General features: G+C 37.1%; 1 protein-coding gene across 3 annotated transcripts in view; it reads right to left on the reverse strand.

Moving 5' to 3' along the window:
- Positions 1-20,023, reverse strand: part of KIF6 (kinesin family member 6) — a 413,362-nt gene that overhangs the window by 272,229 nt on the left and 121,110 nt on the right. The window lies entirely within an intron of this gene.

A 20,023-nucleotide genomic window follows, 5' to 3' on the forward strand; every position in this document is an offset into this window, starting at 1 on the left:
AGAGCAAATATTGAGAAATAAAAACAACCAATTATATGAAAGAAGAATTAGGGAAGGGGACTTGCCCTGCTACATATCAAAGTGTATCATGATGTCATCATAGTTAAAACAGAGTGGTACTGGTGCAGGAACAGGTAAGGAGGTCATTTAGGAATTCTGTAGGATACAGGTAACATCATACCACAGTGGAGAAAAAATAGCTAATCAATAAATGGTGCTGGAATAACTGGCTATCCATCTAGCAAAGTATAAATTTAGATAGCTTCCTCACGCTGTACATACAAATAAATTCAAAAACATGTTAAAGGCTTAGGGATAAAATAATACAACTTTAACATTTATATTAGTAAACACGGTAGCATACTGTAATCAACCCAAAGTAGTAATGGATGTTTTGTGATAAGACATAAGATACAAAAATAAATTGATTTAAAATATTTGACCTAACAATCCAAAATTAAAGAACTTTTGTATGATAAAAATCTACCACAGACTTCTTGCCAAGATGGAGGCATAGGCAGACACACTGTGCCTCCTTGCACAACCAAAATAAGGACAACAACAAATTAGAAACAAACAAACAAAAAAAACAACCAGAACTGACAGAAAATTGAACTGTATGGAAGTCTGACAACCAAGGAGTTAAAATAGACACATTCATCCAGACCAGTAGGAGGGGTAGGGTCGGACCATTGGGTGGAGAGGGGTTGTGGCAATAAAAAGCAGTGACTGCCAAACCCTGGGTGCACAGGTGGTAGCTGGAAGATCCCAGGCATGGGGTGGCAGTGGGCGAACCCAGCGAGGTGGTAGATTGTGGAGGGGCTCAGTGTGCAAGGTGGCTGGCAGACCAGGAGGTCCCACATTCATGCACAGATAAACCAGGCGACACTGGGGAGTGAGACAGATGGCACAACCCAGGGCTCCAGCTCGGGGAAATAAAGCCTGAAAACACCTGTGGGTTTTGAGGTGCTGGAAAAGACTCCCAGCCTCACAGGAGAGTTTGTAGGAGAGACCCATGGGGTCCTAGAATGTACACAAGCCCACCTACATAGAAATCAGCACCAGAAGGGCCCAATTTGCTTGGGGAAAGTGGCAGAATGGACTGAAATCTGGAAGAGAGCTGAGCAAGCGCCAGTTCCCTCTTGGACCCCTCTCCCACAAGCAGCATGACAACCCAGCAACGTGGGTTGCCCCACCCTGGTGAACACCTAAGGCTCTGCCCCTCACTATATAACAGGTGTGACAAGACAAAAAAAAAATGACCCAAACAAAAGACCAGATAAAAGCTCCAGAAAAGATACAGCTAAGCAACGAAGAGGTAGCCAACCTATCAGATGCACAGTTCAAAACACTGGTGATCAGGATGTCCACAGAATTGGTTGAATTTGGTTGCAAATTATATGAAAAAATGAAGGCTACATGAAGTAAAATAAAGGAAAATGCATAGGGAATCAATAGTGATAGGAAGAAAGCTGGGATTCAAAACAATGGACTGGACCAGAAGGAAGAAAGAAACATCCAATCAGAAAAGAAGGAAGAAACAAGAATTCAAAAAAAATGAGGAGAGGCTTAGGAACCTCCAGGAAATCTTTAAATGTCCCAACATCCAAATTATAGGGGTACCAGAAGGGGAAGAGGAAGAGCAACAAGTGGAAAACTTATTTGAACAAATAATAAAGGAGAACTTCACCAATCTGGCAAAGGAAATAGACTTCCAGGAAGTCCAGGAAGCTCAGAGAATCCCAATGAAGATGGACCCAAGGAGGAACACACCAAGGCACATCATAATTATCTTAGCCAAGATTAAATTGAAGGAGAGAATCCCAGAAGCAGCAAGGGATAAGGAGACAGTTACCTACAAAGGAGTTACCATCAGACTGTCTTTCTCAAAAGACAGTCTGATATCTCAAAAGAGACCTTGCAGGCAAGAAGGGGCTGGAAAGAAGTACTCCAAGTCATGAAAGGCAAGGACCTACATCCAAGATTGCTCTATCCAGCAAAGCTTTCATTTAGAATAGAAGGGCAGACAAGGTGCTTCTCAGATAAGGTCAAGTTCAAGGAGTTCATCATTACCAAGCCCTTATTATATGAAATGTTAAAGGGACTTATCTAAGAAAAAGAAGATAAAAAAACATGTACAGTAAAATGACAGCAAACTCACAATTATTAACCACACCTAAAACAAAAACAAAAACAAACTAAACAAACAACTAGAACAGGAACAGAACCACAGAAATAGAGGTCACATGGAGGGTTAGCAACAGGGGAGTGGAAGGAGGAGAGAGGAGGGAAAGGTACAGAGAATAAGTAGCATAGATGGTAGGTAGAAAATAGACAGGGGGAGAGTAAGAATAGCATGGGAAATGTAGAAGCCAAAGAACTTACATGTATGACCCATGGACATGAACTAAAAGGGGGAATGTGGATGGAAGAGGGTATACGGGGTGGAAGGGAGTGAAAGGAGGAAATGGGACAACTGTAACAGCATAATCAATAACATATATTTAAAAAAATCTACCACCAAGTTTAAAGATTAGGAGAAGATATTTACAATACATATGGCTGACAAAAGATTAGTACTTAAAATAAAGAACACTCACAAATCAATAAGAAAAAGACAAATAACTCAGAAAAAAAATGAGCAAAAAATATGAACAGGCAACCAATCAAGAGTAAAACTGAAAACAGTCAATAAGTACTTAGAAAAAAATGTTTAAACTCACAAACAATGAGGCCAGATTATTAGAGCCATAACAATAAACTCTTTTATTCATATCCATTGTACTGGAAAAAAAAGTTTAAAAATAAAGTTTAACAAAAGTGTCTGTAAGAATATAAAGAAATAGGAACTTTTACATGCTGCAGGTGGGGACATAAATTAAAAACCTTTTTCTGAAACAATTGGATAATATTTGATAAAATTGCAAATGCCTATAATGTACAACCCAGTAATAGATTACTAGGTATATTTCCTAGAGAGAAATCTCAGACAGGTACATCAGGAGAGAGAGACGGGGAGGAGAAGGGGGAGAGGTAGTCAGAGAGAGGGAGAGAGAGAGAGAGAGATCGTTCACTGAAACATTGTTTGGGATAGCAAGAAATTGGTGTAAGGTTTACAACCTGAATGGACATCTCTTGTGCAAAAGATAAATAAACTGGGATAAATCAAACTATAGAGGCATTAAAATGAAGCAACTTCTGGACAGATTAACCTAGACTGATTTCTAAAATACAAGGCTGAGGAAAAATAACAAGCTAAAAAATGAAATAAACACTATAATAGAACTTACATAGTTAAAAATGTAATATATGATCTAAAAATATTTATTCATAGTGATATAACTTAGGCTGTTAATAATAAAAATATGGCCTGGAAGTATATGGCAAGTTAATGACAGTGGTTGCCTCTTTGTGGAATGGAAGTGAAAAGCCAACAAGGAGACTTCAACTCCCTATTTCTTTTATTTAAAAATTATTGGAAGTAAATTCTGATATCCAAAAACATCTAAAAATAAAAATTATATAAAATATTTCAAATGAATGTTTATATGACTAAATGTATTCAGAGTTCCCCTTTTGTGAAATGGAACTTAACCAAAGACTCTCCATATGGGTGCACACATACACAGATAGGTTAACATACTTGGATGCTATTTCAACCAGAAATCCTAGAAATTATTGATATTAACCATTATTGACTTACACCAATGAGCAAAATATACAGATGTCAAAATACTGGCATAGTTTTGGTAATGATGATGTAGCTAGTGAGTTAAATAAGCTGAAAATGTGATCCATTACTTGTTGCCGCTATAACTATATCCAACCTAGCCAGTGTGTGATTTTGCATGCTAAAGTGGATCAGAAAATAACTGTGCATGTAAAACCGCAAACTCAAATTTAGAACCTAAGTTGAGGTGTTTTGGACGTGACTGTAAGTTATTTGCAGAACTTAAACATGGGTTTCATTTCACTGTTACTTTCACACAACAATAAATCCTACAGTACTGTAATAAAAGTCAAGTTGACAATCGACATAAATGAAAACCATAGAGACTATCCCCAACAGCTGTCTTCAGCTTCTAAACTGATATCCTGAAATCACAGTAAACTATAGGTCATTAGTGAATATTGGAAAAGTGTACCCATTTCAAAGGAATGAGAGATTTACATCAATTAAATTATATTTCTGGAGTCTGTAATTAAAATGCCATAATATGCTATAGGAGTCCATGCCTACAATTTTGTAACTTCTCATAAATATTTTCTGCATGAAGTAGTAGTTGGTGTCCTCTTAGCTAGAATTTTCTTAAACCTCAGAAAACATTCTTTAAGTGTAGCTGTTTAAGTGTGATTGAATGTGCGGGTGTCTGCTCTGTGTTTATTTAAGGACATCTTTATGTCTCATAGGCATGCCCCTATGTTTGTCCTTTTAAAGGTAAAATTGTATTAAAACATTTCTGAAACTGCCTAAGAACAGATGGCACCATTTAGGCAGATTCATTCAAATTTAAGTGCACATTTTAAACAAATGTGCTCTTGGCACTAGAGACTGTGCCTTTGGAAAATTTCTAGTGATGATTAATCATCCCCATGCAGAGAACTTTCACATTTCATATCAGTCTATGTATACAGCTCTGTGTCAGGCAGTACAGAGAGTAGAAGGAAAATAAGACATGGGCCTTGCCCTCAAGGAATTTAAAATCTAGCTTAGGAGCTGAAGACAAAACATGCAAAATTAGAGTAAATGATGAGAAAAAGGCAAATGAGTTGTAAAGAAAGTGATCTGTTCTCAGCACTGAGCATACAGATCCTCCTGGTAAAACTTAAGAATGCTAGCTATTCCCTCATTCTGGAAGCTCTCCACTCCCTGACTGCTCCCTGGTTTCCAGAGTCCAACCCTCCTGGTACTTTTCCTGTCTCCTTTTCCTTTACTGTACCCTTTCCTCTCCAGTCCCTAAATTAGAAATGTTGCAAGCTATGGTCATCATATTTCTTTCCCTGGTGGAACTCTTCCTTCCATTGCTCTAATTCTCATCAGATATGCACTCTAGTATAGTTAAAAATCACACACTAAAAATCTTAGAATGTGCAGTGAACATGGAGGTGCATGTATCTTTTTGAATTAGTGTTTTTGGCTTCTTCAGATAAATACCCAGAAGTGGAATTGCTGGGTTATATGCTAGTTCTACTTAATTTTTTTGAGGAATCTCAATACTATTTTCCATAGTGATTGTCCTAGTTTATAATCCAACAGAGTATGAGGATTTGGTCTTCTTTACATCCTCACCAACACTTGTTTTTCATTGTATGGTTGATAATAGCCATTCTGACAAGTGTGAAGAGATACCTCATTGTGGTTTTGATTTTTACTGTTTACAATAGCCAAGATACAAAGGTAACCTAAGTGTTCATCAACAGACAAACGGATAAAGAAAGTGTGGTATATCCTTTATCTATCTATCTATCTATCTATCATCGACCTATCATCTATCTACCATCTGAAAATGTGGTATATATAACCACATTTTCTTTATCTAATTATATATAAAAATTGAAATACTATTCAGACATGAAAAATAAAATTTTGTCATTTGGGACAACATGGATGAAACTGGAGTGTATTATGTTAACTGAAATAAGACAAAGAAAAACAAATACTCTATGATTTTACTTATATGTGTAATCTAAAACACAAAACAAATGAATAAAATAAAAGAGGAACAAACCGATAGATTGCCAGAGGGGAGGGAGGATGGGCCCCAAAAGAGAAGAGGATTAAGTAGTACAAATTTTCAGTTGTAAAATAAGCCACAGGTATGTAATGTACAGCCTAAGGAACATAGTCAATTATATCAATGGTGATTGATGGTTACTAGACTTATAGTGATCACTTTGTAAAGTATATAAATGTTGAATCACTATGCTGTACACCTGAAATAAATACAATATTGTATGCCAGCTATAATTTTAAGTCTAGTTCCATCACTTACTAGTGTTGAAATTTTAAGCAAATTTACACAAAGTAATGTTGGTTTTCATATCTTTGTAATGCCATAATGATACTTGCTTTGCTGCAAAAAAATTGTACAAAATAGCAATTGAGTTACTTAGTGTTGAAGTGGTCCATGATCTGAAAAGGTCAGATGTCCATCACTGTTGATACTTACTCTATTTAGATACCTCCTGTATCCTTATTCCCAAATACAATTTTTCTATACGCCAGATAAGAATGTCTAAGCACCTGACAGATAACGGTCATGAAAATGCCTTAATATCTTGCCTTACCGACATCTTGAACCTAGTATTTTCCCAAAGCAACCTCATTGCACTCCACAATCTCTATCCCACAAATGGATATAAAATCTGTACTATTCCTATTCCTTTACCTCTCACCTGGATTACTACAATCTCTTACTAGTATTCCCATCTTTACTCTTGTCTCCTTCAATTGCTCTCCACCTTGCAGACAGATTACTGCTTTTAAAAGACGTATTTGATTATGTCAACCCTATCTATATCCTTGAAATAAACTGACATGCTCCCTAAGACTAAATATCTCTACTTTCTTCAACTGTGTTTTACGTAACTGTTTATCACACTCTTTTTTAAATGTGGCCCTTTCATACTCTGAATTGAATGTATTCTTTCAATGGGATCATAACCACAGCAGAAAACACTGGAATCTGCATGTCACCAGCAGAAATAAATAGCACATAAAGTGTTCTACCATATTTCCTCCAGCCTTTTACCCAAGCTATGGTATTTCTATGGAAAACATACACACATTTATCTGATGACTTCTATTTATTAGATTTGTACCCCAACATTACAGTCTGTTGAGATCATTCCAGATCTTGATTTTTCATTCAATTTTGTGCTATCTGCGGATGAAAATATCTTGTATATCCTCACCCAAATGATGTGGAAGACATCAAGTAGGGCAGAACAACATTCCCTGAAGATGCCACAACTCTCTACTCTGTCAGTTAACAGTTATGAGTATTTTCAAATTGTCTTTAATCCAAGTACTTTCATAGACCTTCAATTTGTCTTCATATCCTGGAGGATATTTTAGAAGACTTTATGAAATAAAATGAATTCATTTAATCTATGAATTTTTATAACCCTATCAAAAAAGTAAATGAAATTAGTTTAAGATGAATCAATGCTGACTCTTTCCTAATTATTTATTGGACATAACTTAATAATCTTTTTTCAGATCTTTTTCTTAGGGCTTGGTATCAAAAATATTAACTTATTCTTTTCCAAATATGTTTTCTCTTTTGGAAAGTTGAGAATAGATGACTTTTACTTGGGAGTAGAATTCTAAACATCTCCAGGCTCATTGGGTTTCTTACAGATTTATCATATCTGCAGTCTGTGGTCAATGAAAGTTAGTTTTTCCTCTTCCTCATGTCCAGTACACAAAGTTGTATATCTCACTGAAGGTCCACCTGGAGGTTACCTCCTCTTCACAGGTCCTCCACTTTCTTCCTTCCACCCAGGCTCTGAACTCCTTGAGAGCAGAAACTGTGTCTTACTCATCACTGTAACCATAACACAACATAACATTTTCAAAAATATTTATTAAATTGTTGACTGTCACTCATTTCTAGTTTTTTGGACTCTCCATGACATGTCTCATAATTTCTAAAAATCTCCAAGTAATTTGGAGATTACATCTGTAGACTCTCTAAGTGTATAGAATGTAATACAATGGAGTCTAAAAATTAGAATTTTTTGAAACAGCCAGATTGAGTCAAGTCTCTCCATTTATCTTGAGCTACAATTCTCCTTTGTTCCTAACCCCAGACCTTTCTAACTACTGTCCTCTATTCTTTTGCATAAAATGTCCTCTTTCTGGCCAAATAGTGCCTAGTATTTCTTATTGGAAAAGTATGCCCTTTTTCTCCTCTGAAAATAATCCTACTCGAAATTTATTTATTTTCACAAATTCCCTTGGATTATTCTCATTGATGTTGACACTGTGTTCAAAAAGGCCATCTGACCCTTCAGCTGAAGGGTCGTCAAGGAACATGTATAAAAGACCTATGAATAAACCAAAGGGGGTAGGATTGAGGGTGGGAGATAGGAGATGGTGAGGTGGGGGAGACCAGTGGGGGAGAAATGGGAGACAACTGTACCTGAAAGCAATAAAAAATAAAAATATTTAAAAACAGAATAGTAAATTAAAAAAAAAAAAGGCCATTTGATATCCAAAATCTGGAAAAAAATCCAAAGAATGGATTGTTCCAAATAGATTTTAAATGTCCATCATTTTTAAAAGTGTATTTTATTAATTACACTATTACAGTTATCCTATTTTTTTCTCCCTTCATCAGCTTTCCCCCCGCCGCACCACCCCTCCCACCAGCATTGCCCTCTCCTTAGTTCAATCCATGTGTCATACATACAAGTTCTTTGGCTTCTCCATTTCCTATTCTTAACTACCCCTGTCTATTTTGTACCTACTATTTATGCTTCTTATTCCCTGTAACTTTTATCCCATTCTCCCTCCTTCACTGATAACCCTCCATGTGATTTCCATTTCTATGATTCTGTACCTCTTTTACTTGTTTGCTTAGGTTTTTTTGTTTGTTTGTTTTAGGTTGAGTTGCTGAGAGTTGTGAGTTTGTTGTCATTTTACTGTTCATAATTTTGATCTTATTCTTTTACTTAGATCAGTCCCTTTAACATTTCATATAGTAAGGGCTTGGTGATGGTGAACTCCTTTAACTTGACCTTTTTTGGGAAGTACTTATCTGCCCTTCCATTCTAAATAATAGCTTTGCTGGATAGAGCAATCTTGGATGTAGGCTTGCCTTTCATGACTGCAAATACTTCTTTCCAGCCCCTTCTTGCTTGCAAGACTTCTTTTGAGAAATCAGCTGCTAGTCTTATGGGAACTTCTTTGTAGTTAACTGTCTCCTTTTCTCTTGCTGCTTCTAGGATTCTCTCCTTATCTTTAATCTTGGGTAACTTAATTATGATGTGCCTTGGTGTGTGCTTCCTTGGGTCCAATTTCTTTGGGACTCTGTGAGCTTCCTGGACTTCCTGGGAGGCTATTTCCTTTGACAGATTGGGGAAGTTCTCCTTCATTACTTTTCCAAATAAGTTTTCAATTTCTGGCTTTTCCTCTTCTCCTTCTGGCACTCCCATGATTCAGAACACTTCAAGTTGTCCTGTAATTTCCTAAGCCTCTCCTCCTTTTTATTGAAATCTTGTTCTTCATTCTGTTCCAGGTGAATATTTATTTCTTCCTTTTGTTCCAAATTGTTGATTTGAGTCCCGGTTTCCTTCCCTTCACTGTTGGTTCACTGTATGTTTTGCTTTATTTCACTTTGCATAGCCTTCACTTCTTCCTCTATTTTGTGTCCATACTCAATCATTTCTGTGAGCATCCTAATTTCCAATGTTTTGAACTCTGCACCTGATAGGTTGGCTATCTCTTCGTTGCTCAGTTCTATTTTTGGAGTTTTGATCTGTTCTTTCACTTGGGCCATATTTCTTTGTCTCACCACACCTATTATGTTGTAAGGGGAGAGCCTTAGGTATTCCCCATAGTGGAGCAACCCATGTTGCTGCTTTGTGGAGCTATAACTGGGGGAGGAGTCAGAAAGGGAACAATGCCACTTACTCAGCTCTTGCCCTGCTTTCAGTAACTTCCTCCACTACCCACAAGCAAATTAGACCCTTCTGGTGCTGATTTCCAGGTGGGTGGGCTTGTGTGCATTCAATGACCCTATGGGTCTTTCCAAGAAACCCTCCTGTGAGGCTGGGAGTTTCTCTTGCTGCTGTAACGCCCACAGGTTTTTACACCTAGAGGTTTTGAGGCTTTAGTTTCCTGCACTGGAATCCTGGGTTGTGTTGTCTGTCTTGCTCCCCCATTGTTCCTCCTGGCTTATCCATATCCACATGTCCCATATCCACATGGGACAGCCTGGTCTGCCAGCCACTGCCTCGCCTGGCCTAGTCTGCTGTCCCGAGTCTGCTGCCTTGGTACACATCGTCTCCTCCCTGGTTTCCTGTGTCCACCCCTCCTACCAGTCTGGATGAATGTTTCTTCTTTAACTCCTTGGTTGTCAGACTTCCATATAGTTTGATTTTTCTGGCAGTTCTGTTTTTTTGTTTTTTAATTTGTTGTTGTCCTTCTTTTGGTTGTGTGAGGAAGAAAAGTATGTCTACCTATACCTCCATCTTGGCCAGCAGTTAAATGTCCATCATTTTTTTAAAATGACATTGTAACAGACAATTTGTTACAGTTGGTAGTGAGGTATGATGATTTGATCCATTGTACTACAAACAAGCCCATTTTGTGCAACATAAAGAGTGGTGCAGATTATAAGAGGTGACGCAATAATGACCCTCTCAGACAATGGAAGCTTCAAACTGTCTATATAGAAGAGGCTTGGAGCAGCAATGTGCTTGTAGAGTGGTCCTTGAAGCCACCCTTGCAAAGCACTTTACATAATATAGCATTAAACTGAGGAAACACCACATGCCTGTATTGAGGGCTAAAGCCCCTTCTCCCACAGCCCTTCAAGGCACTGATGCACTGGCTGGGCTACCCCTCTCAGAAGCTATTTCTATGGTAAAAAATCTGAGATTTCATTGGAGAAAAATCATTTTCTACTGAGCAGAAAATACTCCTAGGCTCAGTAGAAATTTGAATTTTGAAAAGAAACAATGTAACAATAAGAATTGGGGTATAACTGATAAACATTTGCTAAAGGCTGTTTGTTTTTCTTCACTTTTGGGTTCTGCAAATGTACAACAACCAATCCTCATGTTTATGATTTTGTTATGCATATTCCTATCTGCAAATCAACAAGAATTCCCTGAAAATTAAAATTTTCACTTTTTAAAATATTTCATGATGGTTGTATGGTGTTCATGATGGTGTTTGTATGTGTTGTGGTCATCTTCAAGACTGAAAATTTTGATTTTAGAGGCAAGAATTGATAACTAAAATATGGTTTTTGTGTTTATATAGTTTACTCATATTTTTATAGCATTAATTTTTTCTATTTTAATCTCACATATTTTAAATAACTTCAAAAATGATTATACTAGCCCTGGCTGGTGTAGCTAAATGGATTGAGTGCGGGCTGCAAACCAAAGCACCGCAGGTTCGATTCCCAGTCAGGGTACATGCCTGGGTTGCAGGCCAGATCCCCAGTGGGGGCCATGTGAGAGGCAACCACACACTGATTCTCTCTCTCTCTTTCTCCCTCCCTTCCCCTCTCTAAAAATAAATAAATAAAATCTTAAAAAAAAACCCACTACAAAGTACTTAAAAAATGATTATACTTAATACAACCTTCAGTGATTAAATAATCTCTTTATATATATATGTCATATATAGAATTCTTTAAACATTTATTCTTACCATATCTTTACCTTAAACTCTATTCTTATGCACCAAAGTCTTTTTTTTTATTAAATCACTCTGCTATTTTGGAGTAAAATATCTCCACAGGAATTTCTACTAATCTAGAATAGGTTAGGTTAAGAAAATCTTAGACTGACAGGAATATATAATGTATATGCTTGAGACTCTTTAAAGCAAACCTACTAAGACCAGCAGCAGCAGCCAGAGCATCCAGAATTCAGCCTTCCACTACAATTCTCCTTTTTAATAACACTCTCTAACCTAGATATCCTAACTGATATGTTCTTCTGCTCCTTTGCTCTGTGTGAATCAAAGACTGAAAATACTAACCTCCATGACTTTTCTAGGCTAATATCCTACCCTTTCAGGCTAAAACTCACCCTGAACTAAGGATTACCTAACCCTCTCTCCACTGGATAAATAATTCCAAATCTAGTTCTTCCCACAGTAAATGGACTGGCTAAGGAGTTGCCCCCCACCCCTCAACATGCTCTTAATGTTCTCTGACTCAGCCTGGAACAGTGAGGCCTGACCAAACCTGGTGGTTTAGCCTGTTACCCTATAAACACCTGCTTTGATCTTTTTTTGAAATTGTTTCAGAACATTCTGTCTAGCAGCAAAATATCCCCAATTAGATAAACCTCTGTTGAAATTAATGATTTTGAACTGCTCATTTTCCTTTCTGATTTTTCTCAAAGCAATCAAAATCATTTTCCCTAGTTGCAGGATTTCTAGGTCCAGCATATTGTCAAAGTAGTTTTGTAAAAGAAAAAAAATAGACTAGGTACACTAATAGTGTTTAAAATTTTAAAAGTATGCTTTGGAGCAATGTGAAATGTATCATAAGAATGTTCTAGCAATTATGATTCACTTTTTAAGTAAGAAAATACCACTATGTTTTATTATACTATATCCCTCCCAACAAGTCTGGAGACAATTTGATAGATTTTTGATTTTTATGTCCTGACAATAATTTTAGGAAAACTCAATGTCAGAATTAGTGATGGCTCTTCTTCTGTTGGTGTCAGAATTCAGAACATTGCTTCCCTATGGGTCATTCCTGTAGGATTTGGCAAATCAAAGTCAAATGCATTTATATTAAAAAAATCTAAGTATGCTAAAATTGGCACATATAGCAAATTGAAAAGGAATTTTATCCATATATTTAATCAGAGTTATGTTCAATTATCATCCCTGTTTGTCATCTTTAAACCAGATGTCATCATATCATCAGGGTGAAGATTTGGTCTCTGAACAGCAGAAACTCTATAACCCCAAATATTCTCCCCTCTATTTTTACTTGAGTACAGAACAGTCATAGCTAAATTTAGTCCCCAATGGGAGTAAATAACTCATTCATCTAGCATATCTATTTGTCCTTTCTTAAATTGAGTTTAACTTTTTTTTTCTTTCTTAAGTCTGGCTTGACAATTTCCAAGTCTAATTATCCACATAACTGGAACAACACTATTATGGGGCAAAAAAATTCTAATAATCTTCTCAAGAATTTATAGCAGTTTACTTAAACTTTCTTTAAGGAACCACCTCCCCCCTTTTTTATACATACTAATTACGTTCAGATAACAGGTAAACTGAAAATACCCTCTACTATCCTGTGTATAGACAATAAGGAATGGATAGTGGTAACACACCAAGCAGAGATCAGGTATACTTTAAAAAAACAATCCTCACTAGAGAAGGATATATTTATTGATTTGAGAGAGAGAGAGAGAGAAAAATATCAATGTGAGAAAGAAACACTGATTGGTTGCCTTCCATAGGTGCCTGACCAGGGATCAAACCCACAACCTAGTTATGATGTGCCCTGACTGGTAATCAAACTTGCAACCTTTTGGGGTACAGGATAATGATCCAACCAACTGAGCCAGACAGCCAAGGCTCAAGTATACATTTTCGAGTCCAACGCCTTAACCACTCGGCTACCGTGACTTCCTTAAGTATACATTTTCAAAAAAATTATTCTCATGAAGGAAGTTCATTCTGTTACAGTGATTGTAATAGTTCTCAATGCAATCTTTGAGTTTGGACATTAAGATCAGCAACAGGCATGGATTTGAGGACGATGTCCCTCAAAGATGCTGAAGGAAGAACTCTAGAAGCATAGATGTCTGGTATTAGGTATAATATTTCACTCTGTTTTATAGCCCAGTAGTATTTTCTCCACATTTTGAAGATTCACAGTTCTATCTATGACCACAAAGATCCCTTGTTGTTAGAACTGGCAAGATGGCAATGGTATACTCGAAACATGATCAAATTACTTGTTGAATGTTTTTGGTGGCTAATAAGACCCCTGTCTCCTCTCTCCTAGCATGAAACCAATACAAGGAATAGATACAAAAGTCAGCCTGCCAAGAAATGAAAATATCTATCAGCAAGAAATACTAGAAAAATAGCTTCTGTGCTTAAAACTATAGCCAAAATCAATTTCCTGCCAGTTTCCCCCATGTGTATTCCTGATTTGTAAGATAGGCCAAAAGCAATTGATCTGAGTTCTCAGTTTCTTAATGAATTGATTTACTCAGGGGCCTGTCTGAGGCCTTTGTTGTCTGATCCATTCCTTCCCTTTTCTCTACACCCCAGTGATGCTGAGTCCAAAGGCAGCATTTCTCTAAGATTGCTTTTAGCTGGCACCCAACTGGGAAGATAGGGAGGGGGAGAAATACTCTGCTTTTCCCTTCCCCTCCTGCTGGTTGAGACCAGCCTGATGCAGTGGCTTCCTGTTGTTGATAACCTCTAAGTTGTATCAGCATCCCACTTGACTTCTCAGATTTTTCCAACACCCATGAGACAAAACAATCTGTGTTAATTTTTGTGTTTTAAACACAGTGACTTACTTTCCTGGTTGGATCATGACTAATACACTCAATTAAATATACTATATCTAATATATGCTTACAGATATTATACAAGACTGACAGAAGTATAAAGCTTTGGTAATTTTAAAATTTTTAAAATACATATTATTGATTATGCTATTAGTTGTCCTATTCCTTTTCTCCCCTTCATTCCCCTCTGCCTTGCACACCCCCTCCCACCAGCATGCCCCCCTGCCATTAGCTCGTGTCCATGGGTCATGCATATAAGTTCTTTGACTTCTCCATTTCCCATACTATTCTTAACCTCTCCCTGTATATTTTGTACCTGCCATTTATGCTTCTTATTCCCTGTGACTTTTACCCCATTATACCCCCTCCAACCTCTCTGCTGATAACCCTCCATGTGATCTCTATTTCTGTGATTCTATTCCTGTTCTAGTTGTTCACTTACTTTTTTTGTTTGTATGTTGTTGTTTTTTTTTAGGTTGAGTTGTTGATAGTTGTGAGTTTGTTGTCATTCTACTGTTCATAGTTTTGATCTTATTCTTTTACTTAGATCAGTCCCTTTAACATTTCATATAATAAGGGCTTGGTGATGATGAACTCCTTTAACTTGATCTTTTCTGGGAAGCACTTTATCTGCCCTTCCATTCTAAATGAAAGCTTTGCTGGATAGAGTCACCTTGGATGTAGGTCCTTGCCTTTCATGACTGAAAATACTTCCTTCCAGTCTCTTCTTACCTGCAAGGTCTCTTTTGAGAAATCAGCTGCTAGTCTTATGGGAACTTCTTTGTAGTTAACTGTCTCCTTTTCTCTTGCTGCTTCTAGGATTCTCTCCTTATCTTTAGTCTTGGGTAATGTAATTATGATGTGCCTTGGTGTGTTCCTCCTTGGGTCCATCTTCTTTGGGACTCTGTGAGCTTCCTGGACTTCCCAGAAATCTATTTCCTTTGCCAGATTCATAATAAAGTTCTCCTTTATTATTTGTTGAAATAAATTTTACACTTGTTGCTCTTCCTCTTCTCCTTCTGGTACCCCTATAATTCAGATGTTGAAACATTTAAAGTTGTCCTGTAATTTCCTAAGCCTCTCCTCCTTTTTATTGAATTCTTGTTTCTTCATTCTGTTCCAGGTGAATATTTATTTCTTCCTTTTGTTCCAAATTGTTGATTTGAGTCCCGGTTTCCTTCCCTTCACTGTTGGTTCACTGTATGTTTTGCTTTATTTTACTATGCATAGCCTTCACTTCTTCCTCTATTTTGCAACCATACTTAACCATTTCTGTGAGCATCCTAATTTCCAGTGTTTTGAACTCTGCATCTGATAGGCTGGCTATCTCCTTGTCCCTTAGCTCTGTTTTTGGAGTTTTGATCTGTTCTTTCACTTGGGCCATATTTCTTTGTCTTGATGCACCTATTATATTGTAAGGGGCAGGGTTTTAGGTATTCACCAGGGAGGGGTAACCCACGTCACTGGGCTGTGTTGCTGTAAGTGAGTGAGGGATCAGAGAGGGAACATTGCCATTTGCTTGGCTCTTGCTCAGTTTTCAGTCACTTCCCCTGCTACCCACAAGCAAATTGGGCCCTTCTGGTGCTGATTCCCAGATGAGTGGGTTTGTGTGCATTCTAGGACCCCATGAGTCTCTCCAATGAACTTTCCTGTGATGCTGGGAGTTTCCCCCACTGCCATAACCCCCACAGGTTTTTCACACCCAGAGGTTTTGAGGCTTTAGTTTCCTGCACTAGAACCCTGACTTGTGTTGTCTATCTTGCTCCCCAATTGTTCCTCCCCATTTACCAAACACAAATGTAGAAATGCCTGATTTGCCAAGCTGCTGCCTCACCCACCCAGTCCTGCAGTGGCTGCTTTGCTGAACATCCTCTCTGCCCCAGCTGCCCATGTCCACCCTTCCTACTGGTCTGGATGAATGTTTCTTCTTTAGCTCTTTGGTTGTCACACTTCCATACAGTTCAATTTTCTGGCAGTTTTTGGTTTTTAAGTTTGTTGTTGTCTTTCTTTTGGTTATGTGAGGAAGGAAAACATATCTATCTATGCTTCCATCTTGGCTGGAAGTCTTGCTTTTATATTTATTTAAAGTCACAGATAAGACACTATCCATTTAGTCTCACAAGATGCTAGTATATCTTTTTCCTGCAGTTCAACACCTGTAAGTTGCTTTAAATTACATAACTCAAAATGCCTAAATGTTTCCCTTGTTTTTACTTGCCTTCCCAAAGAATCAGAGCTAAAATTTGTCCTTAATGGCAAAAATTAACTCATTCCAATTGTCTATTATATCTTACCTTATTTTAAATCACGCTTACCTTTTTAAGAATTTGTTATCTTTAACATTTCGTCCAGATTTATGTTTTAGGATGTGAGGATAATCTGGCTATGACATGTCACCCCATTGATTGCCAGGGTTGATTTGGCTGATCTGGCTGGCTAGGCAGGTGACCCTTTCTTCCTCACTGATTCATGTGTGTTCCTCCTCAAGCTGCATGCTCAGTCAAGAAGGATGACCTGCCCAACAAGAGGAGAGGACCAGTCTGTGGTCAAGGGTATATGAGTAGCTGCGCTCTCCTGCTAGAACCTCCAAACAAGTTCTCAAGGTCCAGATTTATGTGTTTTAATATTGTAAATTGCTCCAAACCCATTTGAAAAACAGATGAATATGTAACATTAACATAAACATTGTTTTCTTACTAAAAGGCCATGCTACATTTGAATTTTATGAGGAATAATGCATTATTGTAAATGATACATGCACATTATATTAATTAACACAGACCAAATTACACTTTGGTAGCAAATTAACAAATAGCACTAGAATCTCGGAGGCTTAAAATCAAAGGTTTCTATCTTGCTCGCATTACTTGTCCAATATAGTTTAATGGAAGTTCTGCTCCATCTACTTGACATTAAATTAGCAAGGCTCGGGGAGGAGCTGCCAACTTGTGAGGCTACCGTCTCAAAATAAAGCTTCAGGTTTTGGCACAAAAGGGAAAGAGATCAAGAATAGAACCTCAGATCTCCAAAATATATAAAGAACTCACATGACTCCACTCCAAGAAGACAAATGATCCAATTAAAAAATGGAAAAAGGACCTGAACAGACATTTCTCTAAGGAGGACATACAGAGGGCCCAGCGATACTTATGAAAGGATGCTCAGCATCACTAGCCATCAGAGAGATGCGGATTAAAACCATAATGAGATACCACTTCTCACTGGTCAGAATGGCCATCATAACCAAATTGACAAACAACAAATGCTAACGAGGATGGAACCCTAGTGCACTATTGGCGGGAATGCAGACTGGTGCAGCCTCTATGGAAAACAGTATGAAATTTCCTCAGAAAACAAAAAACGGAACTGCCTTTTGACCTGGCAGTCCCACTGCTTGGATTATAATGTAAGAATCCTAAAACACCAATTTAAAAGAACCTATGCACCCCAATGTTCATAGCAGCACAATTTACAATGGTCAAGTGCTGGAAGTAGCCTTAGTACCCATCAGTAAATGAGTGGATCAAAAAACAGTGGTACATTTACACAATGGAATACTATGCAGCAGAAAGAAGGATCTCCTACCCTTTGCAACAGCATGGATGGAATTGGAGAGCATTATGTTACGTGAAATAAGCCAGGTGGCTTATTTCAAAAAGAAATACCATATAATCTCACCTATAAGTGGAACCCAATCAACAAAACAAACAAGCAAGCAAAATATAAGCAGAGACATTGAAATAAAGAACAAAGTAACTATAACCAGAGGGGAAGGGTTGAGGGAAGGGGATAATGAGGGAAAGAAGGGAAAGGGACATCAAAGACATTTATAAAGGACTCATGGACAAAGCCAAAAGGGGGTAGGATTGAGAGTGGGAGGTGCAGGTGGGTGGGGCGGGGAAAAGTGGTGGCAGGAAATGGAGACAACTGTACTTGAACAACAATGAAAAAAAGCCTCAAAACAAAATAACATCTCATATTCAGTCACACTTCATTGGCTAGAGCATGTCACATGAACTCTCTTCAAGGAAACATGTGCACTGGTAATCTTTCCCACACTCATTATTTTAAAAATCCAAACAACACAAAAAGGAGCAAAAATGAAAGTAGAGATCTCCCAATCAAAATAACAATGGTAAAGTTTGATAAAAAATTGTTTAGACATTTCTTTATACATACATAAAAATAGAAAATCAGAAGTACTTTTATTACCAAAACAAAAGCACATTGTACATTTTGAAATTATTAAATGAAATTTTATTTGAATTTAACAGAAAAAACACAAATGAAATAGAGGAAATTAGTGAGCTTTAAATAAATGTCTTTGTCCCTCATGGTTAAACTAGACAAAGAACATGTATGAATGGCCATGGACATGGGTAATAGTATGGGAATTGACTGTGGGAGTGGGGGCAGGGATGAGCAGAGGAGGGTAAGGGGGGAAAATTGGGACAACTGTAATAGAATAACAATAAAAAATGATTTAAAAAGATATATATATATATATCTTTTTTCTAAAAGTATCTCTTTAGAATTAGGAAATACTCATACATGGACACCAACAACAGTGTGGTGACTGCCACGGAGAGAGGTGGAGGAGGATATGGGGGAATAAATGGCAATGGACGGAGGCTTGAGTTGAGATGGTGAAGACACAATGCAGTGTACAGATGATATGTTATAGAATTGTGCACCTGAAACCTGTATACTTTTGTTAATTGGTGTCTCCCCCAAGGAATTCAATTAAAAGAATAAAATAAAAAATACTAAGTATTTTTTTATAGAAAGAAATTCTCATAGAAAACATTAAGGGACTTGGGTCATTATGTTGACATATAATAGTTATACAGTATCCATTTCTTGCTTTGAAATATAAGAAAATTAGCTTACTTATAATACTACTTCATCCTCTCCTTTCTAACTCTAAATTTTTGTTAGGTTTATTATTTACTTTTACATTTTTAAAGTTTATAATATTTACATTACACAATTGTTCATTTTTATGTCTACATTAAAATAAATTCTAAAATTCTATGTTTCTCACAAATCCCACCAATCTATCTTACCAATCCTTCTGTAATGTTTTTCAGTTCTTGAGCTCTTTATTTTGGTTTGCCTTTCTGTTGGTTAGACTGCATTGTCAAGCAATTTTTTAAAAGAATCCCTGTGTTCATTTTCTCTCTGAATTTATACATGCTTAAGAATATTTTATGTTTTTGCATTTTTAGGACAAATTGATAATTCTGCTGTGTAAAAAATTGTAGGGATACAATATTCTTGCTTCAGAATTGGTTTCATTGTCTTCTGTCACTGAATGTTACTGTGGAAAAGTCTGGGAACAATTTCTTTCATCTTCACTCATAGTTGGCTTACATTTTCTGACTTGATCTCTGTGAGACTCTTTCTTCAGCTTTGAAATCTAATAAGTTCAATAAATTTTATCTTGAATTTGAGCCTTTTCAGTTTTTTAAAGAGTAGTCTGCAGATGGGTTAGAAAATATTCAAATTAAGTTTATGTCCAGAATACATTTATTTTTAAAAAATTTTTGATGGTATTGAGTGTATTTTTTATTGTTGTTCAATTATAGTTCTCTGTGTCCAGAATATGTTTCCTATCTGCTATGTCCTTAGCCTTTACAGCATAAGCTTTCCTCAATTTTTGCACTAAGAGGTATGGGATGGTAAAACCTCTTAAGTCACAGACTCACTGAACCCTACTCACATAGGCCATCTTTTCTTAGCAATGAGTCTAGACCACTGACCACAAAAAGGGCCTGTC

This window comes from Phyllostomus discolor, chromosome 4 (assembly GCF_004126475.2).
Source record: "Phyllostomus discolor isolate MPI-MPIP mPhyDis1 chromosome 4, mPhyDis1.pri.v3, whole genome shotgun sequence".
Taxonomy (NCBI): domain Eukaryota; kingdom Metazoa; phylum Chordata; class Mammalia; order Chiroptera; family Phyllostomidae; genus Phyllostomus; species Phyllostomus discolor.